The sequence below is a fragment of the Canis lupus genome, chromosome 20 (genome assembly GCF_003254725.2).
Source record: "Canis lupus dingo isolate Sandy chromosome 20, ASM325472v2, whole genome shotgun sequence".
In the NCBI taxonomy this organism is placed as follows: domain Eukaryota; kingdom Metazoa; phylum Chordata; class Mammalia; order Carnivora; family Canidae; genus Canis; species Canis lupus.
The window spans coordinates 19,751,203-19,763,927 of record NC_064262.1 but is presented as its reverse complement, the minus strand read 5'-3'; the positions used below and the strand labels follow the sequence as shown (position 1 = coordinate 19,763,927).

Genomic DNA, 12,725 nt, shown 5'->3' with positions numbered 1-12,725 from the left:
GATATATCTTTTGTGATTGCACTTATTTTCAATCACCCTACATAATTTTCTTCTATTCATTCTTCATTGTCTGTATCCCTCTGGAAGAATGTAAGCTTCATAGGACAAAGACTATTTCCCCTGCGTTTGCTTGCTGACATGTCCCCAGTGCCTAGAACAACGCCTGGCACACAGTAAATATTCATGGAATGGACAAATTTTCAAGGCCTCTGGATACAGGCAGAATTATAGCACCCATTTTACAGACGGGAAAATTGAAACTCAGAGAAGTTAAGTGACTCCTTGGAGGTCATGGAGGACCCAGTTATGAGCACCAGGTCACCCAGACTTCAGAGCCAGTCACTGGGCTAGTTCAAAGGATGGCAGTGCAAAAGCAACATGTGGATACTTTAGGTAGAGTCCAGGGAAGAGGAATGTAATTAAAATGTGCTTTGTTTTTAAGGGTGGAGGTGGGAGATGCTGGAAGAAGATTAGTGAAAGAAGGATGTATGAGGGTTCTGGTGACCTAAAAGTTGGGGTACGCTTTATCATTCTGCCCTTAAAAACGGATTCGGATCATGCAGCCTAAGGTGCTCGACAAAAAGAAGACAAGACTGACCCTCACCCTCTGGAGACTTCGAAGTAGTCACCTGTGGCTGGAGGGAGAGTGTGGCAGTTGAGGTCAGCAACCGGGTACAGCGCCAAGACGTACTGTAACAAAGCACCTTCACACGTGAGGGTTTATGACAACAAGCCTTTGTCACTGGCCACTCAGCCTGTTTGTCCAAACGAGGCGTGCCCGGCGATCTGGGCCCAGGCCAGCCGATCTCCCTGGGCCCGCTCAGGCGGTCTGTGTGGGGCTGCCTGAGCTGAGCCTGTGGCGGCCTGTGTGTCTGGAGGCCGGGGCGCAGGGGATGGGCCCTGGGGCTGGGGGTCCCATGTTCCAAGGGGGGAACGGAAGCCCTGGGGCTGGCTGAGCCAGAGCAAAGGCAGCCCGGGCCCATGGGTGCATGCTATTACTCAGGTGGCCGCCCGGGCTCTGGGCTCCGGGGGTGGGCAAGTGCCTCCTCCATCGGATGTGCCGCAAAGCAGGGGACATGGTGTCCAGTTTTGAAAAACCACCTACTACAGGTTGGCCTTGGGTGACTGAGGCGCCCTATGTGAAGCACTAGGGCCAAGCAATAGGTGAATAATGGGGGTGAGCGAGAGGGGGCGGGCGGGAGGAAGACCTCCTGTGCCAGAAAACGAGCTGATTCGTCCCTCGAACGAGTGGTCAGAGAGCATCTGCGGCGGGTCAGGCCGGGGACCGCACAGCGAGAGACAGACCCGGGGTCGGGCCCCTCTCGGGGTGACATGTGAGGGCCAGAGACCGACGAGGACCGTCAGACACCCCTCACGGCGGGGACCCTGACCAGTCGGGGTGGGGGAAGGATCCCGGGATGGCCTGAGGGAGGCGAGCTCTGAGGCAAGCCTCTGGGCACTGACCGAGGCAAAGAGACGTGGGGGAGCAGGGGCGCCCGAGGCGGAGGAGAAGGATGTGCAGAATCCAGATGCCAGACAGGGGCATCTGCATCTGCACATCTGGCCTCGCTGACCAGTGTGGCTGGAGAGAAGGAAGATGGCAGTGGAGAGAGACGGATGGAGACGTGTGCAAGAGAGGCCAAGGAGTCGAGACTTCACAAGGAAAGGTTTGGTTGTTTTTTTTTTTTTTTTTAAGAAATCCACCCTTTATTTATTTATTATAAAGATTTTATTTATTTATTCATGAGAGAGAGACAGGCAGAGGGAGAAGCGGTCTCCATGCAGGGAGCCTGATGCAGGACTCGATCCCAGGACCCCGGGATCACGCCCTGAGCCAAAGGCAGGTGCTCAACCACTGAGCCACCCAGGTGTCCCCCCACGGAAAGATTTTTTTTTAACTAGGGGATGACAAGAACACGATGGCGCGTTAGAAAGACCACTTACCCATCAGTGCAGGAGATGGGCAATTGGTTTTGGCTCCGGGCAGTGGAGGGGGCCTTGCAGGTGGTGCATGGAGGAGCAGGGTAAGGAATGATTCAGGAAGTCCAGTTAGGCTACTTGAGCAATACAGGCACAAAATGGCAGGTGGACAGATTAGAGAGAATTTCAAAGGCAGAAAGCTCCCTGATAGGCAACTGCCACAGTGAGACAGAAAATCCTAGAATGTTGTCTGGGATTTCTGGCTACAGCCAGATAAATGGATGGTGGTACTATTTAACGAGATAGAAAAAGTTGGCTGAAGGAGGTTCCCTTAATTGAGCACAAAATTTGATTCTAAGCTTCCCAGCAGCAAAGGCAAAGAGCATCCAAGATAAATAACCTCATTTCACTGTTTCCTAACAGGAAGTACAGCCATGCATCATGGAAACCAAACCTCCTCATAAGGTGTACAAGGGGGATCTACCAAAGAGAGTGACCCAGGATCACTTTAAAGGAAACAAGATGGAAGCCCCAATTCCAGCAAATGCCATTAACAACACAATCAAATAACTTAGAGCTTTGTTTTTAAATGTTGAAGCAATTAGAACCATCCTTTGTGGATTTTTTAAATTACATCCCCGCCCCCCCCCATTCTAAAGTAACTCAGGTTTACTAGAGAAAATTGGCAAGTTCAGAGACGTAGAAGAAAAAAAAATTAAAATCACCTCTAATCCCAGCAAAGATGACCAACTGCTGTTAATATTGTGGTGTACCTGTCTTCCTCAGCTGTTTTTCTAGGTTTCTGTATAATGAAATATTTTTCTCTTTAAAAAGTTGGGATAAGGTAAGGCTGGATCAACTGCTTCATATCCTGCTTTTTTTTTTTCCACTCATGTTTGCCCGTGAGAAACAGAAGCCTTTGTTTTAAGGAAACCTAGTGTTCCAATGACCTCTCTTAATGTCTCAAAATGTATATTCTTTTGTCACTTGTGCAGACTTCCATGTACTTGCTCTGCTTGTCCTCACAAGCTTCCTGAAAAAGAGAAGAGAGGTTGGTGAACTTGACTTTTTCTTGCCAAGGACTTAATTGTGTCATTTATAATAGAGATCTTGGGGCCTGGCATTTTAGCACAGAGAGAAAGAAATATGCTAATGCGTTGTGCTTCACGGAGAGTACAAGAATAATTAGCCACCCCAAGGCCATTCCTGAACAGGTTGCGGCCTTGCTGCCTCCTTTCCCAGGGAACATTCTCCTCTGGTAACGGTTCTGCAGGGACACAACCTCCCTTCTCCCTTTCTTTTCCCTGCAGTGTCATTACGGGAGATGGCAAAAGGGCCACAATGGTTTGTTGCTGCTCCCATCAAGAACCAAAGTCTATTTCCTCACCCCTGAATCAGGGCTTGGGATCTGCTTGGATCAATGGAAGGGACCGATGTGACAGTGGGTCAGATCTGAGTCCAGGACTTGAGAGGCTTTGCAACCTCTATTCTATACCATGTTCTCAAGAACAAATGCAAAACAGGTAGCCTTTCTTTCTCTAATCACTGAGCAAAAGTCCGGGTTATCACTCTAATCAGTACTTGAATGAATCCCTGCGGCAGGGGAGATGACATTACACCAAGGGGCTGGGGCTGTCTCGATCCCATGCAAGCCCGAGCTGTCACACAGCAGAGCTGAGTGGACAGGTGGTGGGGAGGCAGCCACAGTGCTCATTCGGTGGATTTCAGAGGCTGTGGCGCGATCTACCAGCATTGAAACAATCTTGTATTTCTCAGAAGTCCTAGTTTGATATGGGCCATGCTGTATTTCCAGAATTTTCTTCCAACTCCTTCTCCAGGCATGATTGAGCCCCTGTGAGTCCTGCCTGGTCCTCTTTTGAGTTGTGAATCTGACACTGAAGTATGCCAACTCAATGTTTTAGAATCACAGAAAATCAGAACAGGAAGGGGGTGGTTTGAAGTCATCTCATCTTCATTTTTATAGAGGGGCTTCCCACCTGGATTCCACATTCAGTGCTCTGCTCAGTAGAGGACAAGCCCCAACACTCGTGGAAGGGACATGGGGAAGCTGAGAAAAGCTCTAGAGCAGGTGATACGAGGGTGTGGAAGGCCATCCTAGGCAGAGGCATGCAGGTATGGATTTTTGGGTGCTGGGGGGTGGGGAAAGGGAAACATTCTGTGTGTAAAGAAGCAAAATGCTGGAAGATGGGAGCAGGGGGAGGGGTGAGGCTAAACATTTCAGGTTTTGTGAGCTTTGTTAAGGGCTTAGAGCCCCTGTGGGGAGGCAGGGCAAAGGGTACCTATGCACAGGTGGAACGTCAAACAGAACTCCTCTGCGCAAACATAGTTCAGGGCCTCCAGCAAGGGCCTCAGCCTTGTGGAATCTCAGATGGCCTGGGGACAGCTGCCCGCAGAGTCTGGCTGGCTCTGACCAGAGGACTGGCTGCAAGAAAACAACATCTTCTTCTGGAAGAAGTCAAGCTCGCTTGTCCAGGGCTTGGTTACTAAGTGAACAGTGTAGCCCTGTGAAAGATCAGTGTGGAGACTATTTACTCACATGATTGTTTTCTATTGTTGCATCACAAAAAGCCCTCAGCCTTGGAGAATTCAAACAAGACATGTTTACTATCTCACAGACTCTGTGGGTCAGGAGCTTGAGAGCTGCTCAGCTAAGTGCTTCTGGCTCAGAGTCTCATGAGTCGCACTCAAGACCTCTCCTGGGGCTGCTATCATCTGAAGGCTTGACCGGGGCCTCCTGATGGCTCGCTCACATGGCTCTGCATGGCAGGCCTCAGTTTCTCCTCACTGTAGGGCTCTCTGTAGGGCTGTTCTTATGACCTGACAGCTGGCTTCCTTCAAAGATGTGAGCCAAGAGAACAAGGAAGAGGCCATGTGCCACTATGCACTCATCTAATTACATCCTCCACATTCTACTCATTTTAGGTCAGTCTCTGAGTCTGGCCCACACTTAGGGGGTGGGAATTAAGCTTCACCTTTTCAAGGGAGGAATATTAAAGAATATTGAACATATTTTAGGGACACCTGGGTGGCTCAGTTGGTCAAGCATCCAACTCTTGACTTCAGCTCAAGTCATGATCTCAAGGTCATGGGGTCAAGCCCTGCGTTGGGCTCCATGCTCAGTGGGGAATCTACTGGAGATTCTCTCTCTCCCTTTCCCTCTGCCCCACCCCCAACTCTTGCTCATTCTCTCTCTCTCTCTCTGTCTCCCTCAAATAAGTAAATCTTTAAAAAAAAAAGAATACTGTACATATTTTAAAACCACCATAACCCAATAGGGATTTTGAGAATGTTCCTAGTTGTTCCAGGTAGAAACAATATCTCTAGATAAATGGTCCTCAGATTCTGGTGTACATACAGGTCATTGAGAGTATGCCTGTGAAGAGTAAAGATTTCTGCATCCACCTCCAAGAAATTCCATATTAGGAGCTCTGGAGTGAGGCCCAGAAACTGGCATTTCAGGATAAGTCCCCCCAGGATCCTCTAACACAGGTTACTGAGGTCCGGGAATCTGCATTTGACAAGTCCCTAGAGTTATTCTGATGCTGGTGAGCTGTCATATTCCTGCCCCTGGAATTGGTAATAACTGCCCAGTGGAATGACAGCATCAGAAATTCCAATGCAACTGGGAATAACCACGTGGATAGTCTGGTCAAGGGCTAAAGCAGGCAGGGGGGTACACTGGGGCACAGTTCCCCAGATGTACCCCGGTGACAGGCAGAGCTCAGCAATCACAGCTCATTCCTCACTCTCTTGGACAGAGTCCCAGGGCGCTTCCTGACCCAGCACAGCAGACAGCCACCTCCCGTCACTCAGAGACGAGAAGCCTATGTGCTTTACTTGATCTACAGCCACAGGTCCGGGAATCTGCTTAGTTCAGACGCAGAACACTGATTTGGAAAATCTTGGCAAGCAAGAGATTTCTCCAGCATGCACGGGGAAAGCGCTGAGCATAGCTATTATCTATTCCGTAATTGAATGGGGATGGTGGGATGGGAACGGGGAGGGGCAGCTGACCAGCACTTAGCCCTGGGAACCTGTGGTCTGATTCAAAGGTTCGAACACTCCAGAAAGGGGCTCGGCACAGAGGCACATGCTTCCCTCTTGATGAGGAGCAGGGTTTATGAGGTGGCCCTTTGTTTAGTGCTGTCTGGTTCTTCACCCGGGCTTTCAGGAAACTTGCCAGGAGCCCCTCTGAGTTTCCAGCCATTGTCTGGGGCCCCTCTTGCCCTCTTTATATGGGATGGTTTATGTCTGCTCCTCAGCCCTGGGAGGGAGCCTACACAAGAGCTGCTCAGCAGCTGTCGGGGCCTTTCTGTTTTAAGCTGGGACACTATTGTGTCTCTCTTTATTTCCCATAAGGAGCCGTGACCCAGGTGGCTACAGAACTGCCGCTCAGTGCGGAATGGGGCAAAGAGCAAACAGAGCCATCACACAGCGTGAGGAGCAGGTGAGGGGACTGCCGCCCGTCATGAGGTCATGAGCGAGGCAACAAAACCCTGGCCTCGCGCCCTGTGCTGGGGAAGCGCCTCTGCAAGTTCACCTCCACCGCTGCGCCCCGACCTCCCCAGGCTGGGCGGCCGCCCCTGCGGGACTCCAGCCCAAAGACTCATCTCCCCGCAGGGGGCCCCGGGCTGGGCTTTTACCCAGGCTTTGGATCAGAGGAACCCTTAGAGGCGAGGCTTGTCGGCGGCACAGGGCATGGGCTTGAACCCCCTGGAAAACTTCCCCCAAACCTTCCTCCCCTCTGCTGCGCATCTTCAACCGAACTGTTTCTCAGGCAATTGTCACTAGATGACACCCTCCACCCCGATGCACTCACACACACTTAATCACGTTCCTTGTTTACCAAATAAGTTAGAAAATAGATGGGAAAAAAATTCACCTTGTACCTAAAGGTAACAATCGTTATTCTGAAATATTCCTTGTAGACTTTTTTTCTCTCTGCATGTGTATACATGTTCGTGTATGTATGAGTGTGTAATACTATTGACATTTTGCATGGGATGATTCATTGTTGTGGGACTTATGCTGTGCATTATAGGATATTTAGCAGCATCCCTGACCTCTACATTTGTGATAACCAAATATATCTCTAGACATTGCCAAATGTCCCCCGAGGGGCATATCACCCTCAGTTTAAAATCACTGATTACATGCACACATACAGAATGCAATCATATTGCAAATTATGCCTTTTTTTCTTCTTCTTCCTTTTTAAATTGACTATCCCATAAACTCCTTCCATATCAACTGTTAGAAATCCACAGCAGCACTTGTAATGGTGGTAGGGCTGTTCATGAGCTGGCTCTTATGTGACACAATCTATATTACCAATCCCCCATTACGGGACCTTGTGTTTAAAACTTAAATGATCCCACATGTCCTGAGTTCTAAGTTGCTTTTTAAATTTAAGATGTCACAAACGTCTTTGCACATCACAGCTGTTGGCCAAATTATCCCACCTCTCTGAAACTCCATCTCTTCATCTGTAGAATGGGGACGTGCTGTGAAAATGAGTTATCAGAATGGGTACCTGTGCCCCACATGCAGAAGGCCCTCAACCCAGGGCTACAGCTGTAGGTAAAATCCTTGTTACGCTTACTATGTTTACTATGTCGTTTGTTTTTTTTTTAAAGATTTTATTTATTTATCCATGACAGACACAGAGAGAGAGGCAGAGACACAGGCAGAGGGAGAAGCAGGTTCCACGCAGGGAGCCTGATATGGGACTCGATCCGGGTCTCCAGGATAATGCCCCGGGTCGAAGGCGGCGCTAAACCACTGAGCCACCCAGGGATCCCTATGTCCTGGTTTTTAAATGACTTTCAGGGCCCATCCTTCACATAGAGCCACCATATGTTATTAGATTTGTCCCTATTGATGGACTTTAAGGTGGTTTCCTAATTTCCAGGATCATAAGTGACCTTGCCATTAATATAATCATAGTTTTCCTTGACATCTTGGGGAACCAATGAAAGAGAATAAGCTGAGCCACCTGTCCTAACCAGGAACCTACAAAACAAAAGACAAATCATTGTTTTCGTGGCCTGGTTTTAGAAACATTTCTAAATGTTAAGCCCCACCCACCGTGACCTTCAGGCCCGGCCAGGCATTATTAGCCAATCTGGTCCCTAGTCAAAGTGCTAACTCCAGGCTCTTAGGCTAAACCCAGGATTTTTTTTTTCCTGCTTTTATATCAAGCCTAAGCCCCCTTTTTTCCTGCCTTGAGATACCCCAGGGGTTGTATGCAAACACCTGTGAGATTCCTCTTCTATTTTTTTTTTTTTTTTTAAGATTTTAACTATTTAGTTGAGAGAAAGAGAGCATACAGCAGGCGGAGGGGCAGAGGGGAAAGGAGACAAACCCAAGCAGACACTGCATGGAGCTCAGAGCCTGACGTGGGCCTTGATCCCACAAACCTGAGATCATGACCTGAGCCAAAATCAAGAGTCAGACGTTCAACAGACTAAGCCACCCAAGCACCACTATTCTTTTCTGTTTTTAAGTTATGGATGTGAAATATTTTGATGTATACAATGTATGTGCACGTGTGTGTGTGAAAACATATTTGCCCAGTCTCTCTCTTTTTTTTTTAAGATTTTATTTATTCATTCATGATAGACATAGAGAGAAAGAGAGAGAGAGAGAGAGGCAGAGACACAGGCAGAGGGAGAAGCAGGCTCCATGCAGGGAGCCCGACGCGGGACTCCATCCCGGGACTCCAGGATCATGCCCTGGGCCAAAGGTAGGCACTGAGCCACTGAGCCACCCAGGGATCCCCCATATTTGCCCAGTCTACCGAGGAACAGTAAAATGAATATTCCTGTATCTATCACCCAGGCCAAGAAATAGTACATTCGATACCCAGAAGCACCAAGGCACATGTTTGTCTTTCTTTCTTTCTTTTTTTTTTTTTTTGGTCTATGAAATTGCCAAAGATTATTAATTTTTTTAGTGTATATATATGTTTATATACATACTAAATATATGTGTTCAGTATAATATATGTACATATATTTAGTATATATAAATATATTATATATTTAATATAATCGAATATATATATTGTTTATTGGTGTTCGATTTGCCAACATATAGTATAACACCCAGTGCTCATCCCGTCAAGCTTGTCTTTCCTGCGGGGAGCTTTCTCCAAGGAGTATGGAGCAGAGGGGCGGGTCCACTGGGAAAAGTGGAGTCAGCAATCCAGATCCCACCCTGAATTCCATTCTGCCCCTGCTTGCCCTTTGAGGTTCTGAGGCCTTGGGCACATTACTTAACTGTGAGAGCTTCGCTTGGAGAGCCTTTCGGTTTCTTGTCTTTGAAGTGGAAGATTGTTATGTAGATTAAATGAGATGCTTCTTTTGATAAAGTCCAGAGTCTGGTGTCTGGTACCAAGTAGGTGCCAAAGCAAGAAGCTGTTGTTTTTATTATGGTGAGAGCTTTTGAACAGGGAATTCAGAAACATGGTCCTGGGGCTCTGCTAGTCAGACCTGTGATTCCAGGCAGGACAAGTCTTGGGCCCCAGCTTCCTCGAGGGGGAAGGAAATAGGGTAGACTCCCTAGAAAGGCAAACTTCCTTTCTTTCCAGCTCTAGCCCTTTGTAATTCTGCGAATCATTAAGCTAAGGAGAATGGGCTGTGAGGAAGCAAGAAGGCAATACAAGGACTCAGTGGCCCAAGGTCAGTCCATGCCCAGAGGGTAATAATCTGGTTAATAATGACAATATTTTAAGCACTTATTCTGGGGACCCTGTAGTGAAAGCTGCACGTGGGTCATTTATTTCACTCTGAGGACAGCACGATCAGATAGATCTTGTACGTCCATTTTACAGATGTGGAAACTGAAGCTCAGAAAGCTTAGATTGTCCACAGTCCATGGCTTTTCCACTGGCAACCAATGTGTCTAACCAGCGTGTCTCATTTTATTTTATTTTTTAAATTATTAAGATTTAAAAAATATTTTATTTATTTATTCATGAGAGACAGAGAGGCAGAGACACAGGCAGAGGGAGAAGCAGGCTCCATGCAGGGAGCCAGACGTGGGAACTGATCCTGGGTCTCCAGGATCAAGCCCTGGGCCAAAGGCTAGTGCTAAACTGTTAAGGCACCCAGGGGATCCCGCGTGTCTCATTTTAATGTGTACCTAAATCACAGAGGGATCTTGTTAAGAGGCAGATTGTGATTCTGCAAGTCTGGGGTGGGGCTCAGCACGCTGCGTGTCTAACACTTTCCCAGCAGTGCTCATGCTGTTTTTCTTCTCACCATCTTTTGATTAAGAGGCTAAAACCTCCATGCCACCCCCCACCCTTGGAGCCAGGCTGAGAGGGGGCCCAGGTCCTTCAGATTCCTTGTTTTTTTTGTTTGTTTCTGGTTAACTTTAAATATTTTATTTATTAATTTGTGAGTGAGAGAGAGAGAGAGAGAGAGGAAAGAGAGAGAATGTGATGAGGGTGAGGGGTAGACAGAGAGAGGGAGAGAGACTCTTCAAGCACAGTCCCGGCTGAGCATGGAGCCGATGCGGGACTCCATCTCATGACCCTGAGATCATGACTTGAGCAGAAACCAAGAGCTGGATGCTTAACTGACTGAGCTACCCACTGCCCCCCAGACTTCTTGGTTTCAATGAGCATAAACTTCAACTTCTGGAATCTGCATCTATTTGGTTACTTGCAAAGACCAGGTAAAGAATGGAAGAGACTTTGGTGATACACACATGGATTGTACAAAAGTAAAAGCAGAGCAAAACCATGATTAACTGAAGTGCAGGGCTTTACCCTCAATCTCTCCTGCCCTGGCACCCACCTATCACCAGCATCCAGGCACGGAGCACATCCTCAGGGCTGGCCTGGGAACAGAAGCAAATTCCCAGGACACAGGCTATGTACAAGTGCACTCAAAATGAGCTCTGCTTCTGTTTCCAGACTGGTCTGGGGCCCACCTGCCTCAGCATGTTAACTGGACACCATCTTTCTATCCAGGTGAGACAGGGATACAATAATCTTTTGAAATTTTAAATATTTATTGTTTTAAACATTTACTATTTAAAATATTTATTATTTAAAAATCTGTAAAATATTTATTAACCATTTCCACACCGTACCCTGCATTCATTCTCTCCCCAGGACAGCACATAGGAGGTGTCAGTAAGTTTGGGATAACCAGCAGATTGAGTGTTGGGGTTCAGCTTTCATTTGACGTTGGCTTCCCTACCCTCCCTCTCCCAGAGTATAAGAACCTTAAGGGCAAGGAGTCTGCCTTGCTTTTTGAAGTTTACCTTAGAGCACCAGCGTGGCCCTGCTAGGTGCCCAAGAAACACAGGACTCTGGTTAACATGGCCTTTACATATGTGGGAATCTGGAGCTAATGACTGCACGTGCCATCTTTTCGTGGCATCCCTGCCTCCTCCTCCCCACCCCACTTCCTCTGTGCTTGCACCTTTGTCCTCTGCAGCCTCTGGGTCTTCTGAGGGCTGTTGGGTTTCTCAGTGCTGGAGTTCAGATGGGGAGCACGCCTCTCCTTTCATAGGATGGACTTCTCTTTCCACTGTAAGGTCTCTCCAGCACAACCCTGGCTCTCACTCACACATCAGCTATGAACTTGTCTGCTCTCGCTCTCCGGGGCTTAACTGCCCACCTTTCCTGAAGTCAACTGGCTTGCAGAGGCAAAGGACTCTCAGGTATTGTGGAGGTCGGCCAGGGGCCAGAAAGTAACCCTGTGGGTAGAGGCTCCAAAGGAAGAGTCTAGAGGCCTGGGAAGGTCTTGCTGTGGATCCAGTGATCACATATGTTTGTCCCCAAGTCTCTCTTCACTCTGAATTCCTGGAGGCCTCCCCTTCTCTGTTCCAGACACCAATTCCTTCCCGTCCCGGGGAGAAGGATAACGTGTTGGAGAAAACAGTAACGCGACTTTGCAAAATTCCAGCTCAGAGCAGCCTTCGGTTGATTATTTCTCTAAATAGTGGTGATGACGCGGGGAGGAAGAGTCATTTCTTTACACCCAAAGAATGGCTATTTTTATGACATCCCAAGACAAGAAAAATGAGGGCTCTGCACACTGCTCCTGACTGCTTCTGACCGACCAAAAAGGAAACGTTTCCTGTGGACGAGAAGACGTTTTGAGTTTCTCCTGCTGGCAATGTGTACTTTTTCCAGACTTTTGTTGAAATCTCTGATTCGTATGGCTCCGTGTTGAGGACAGGGACTTGTGACAGGAACTCACAGTTGCTTTTGGACCACACACCTGCATGAGGGTGCTGGCCTCCAGCCCTCCTCAGAGTCTGATCAGGGCAGGGGTGCGGGTAACATTTATTTTGGCTACTACCGCGGGTCTCTGCTTCTTGGTTATGAGCAGCAAGTCTGGGGGTGCGGGGAGTGATTTTGCATGAAGGCTGTTAAAAGAAAGGCAGTCTTACGATCACGTGCAGTGTCCAGAGGAAGAGCAAAACATTCTTTTCCCCAGCACATCATCCTCTGGTGCATAGAAAGGGACATTTGGAACCCCTTATCACTCTTGTCTCCCTGGATCCCCTCCCACCCCACCCCCTCTTGCTTCCGCTCCCAGCCCTGCCAGGCCCCCCAGTTACCACCCCCCCCTTTTTCTATCTCCCCCCTCCCTGCGTCCTGGCTTCACACTGAAGTAGTGGCAGCAATTCTGTCCTTTAGAGTCCTTGGAGGGAAAACAGCTCCAAGGAGAGACGTGCCTTTCTTTTACCAAACTGCGGGGCGTGTTACTGTGCAGACACAGACTCTGCAGTCTCCCTTTCTGGGAACCTTATCCGTGCAG

The 12,725-nt window shown here is 48.2% G+C and overlaps 2 long non-coding RNA genes across 3 annotated transcripts; one reads left to right on the top strand and one right to left on the bottom strand.

Annotated features, from left to right (window-relative positions):
- Positions 1-2,487: 2,487 nt before the first annotated feature.
- LOC112666075 (uncharacterized) lies at positions 2,488-4,874 on the bottom strand. The gene is made up of 2 exons (XR_003140719.3): positions 4,221-4,874; positions 2,488-2,953 (listed from the first exon to the last, which is right to left on the bottom strand). It is a non-coding gene; the product is annotated as an uncharacterized LOC112666075 (long non-coding RNA).
- On the top strand, positions 4,532-12,465 carry LOC112666076 (uncharacterized). 2 transcript variants are annotated; one of them, XR_007404241.1, is made up of 7 exons: positions 4,532-4,863; positions 5,700-5,795; positions 6,301-6,388; positions 7,434-7,521; positions 8,563-8,686; positions 9,533-9,623; positions 11,789-12,465. It is a non-coding gene; the product is annotated as an uncharacterized LOC112666076 (long non-coding RNA). The 2 variants fall into 2 exon arrangements; XR_003140720.3 differs by lacking the exon at positions 9,533-9,623.
- The last annotated feature ends 260 nt before the right edge of the window (positions 12,466-12,725 follow it).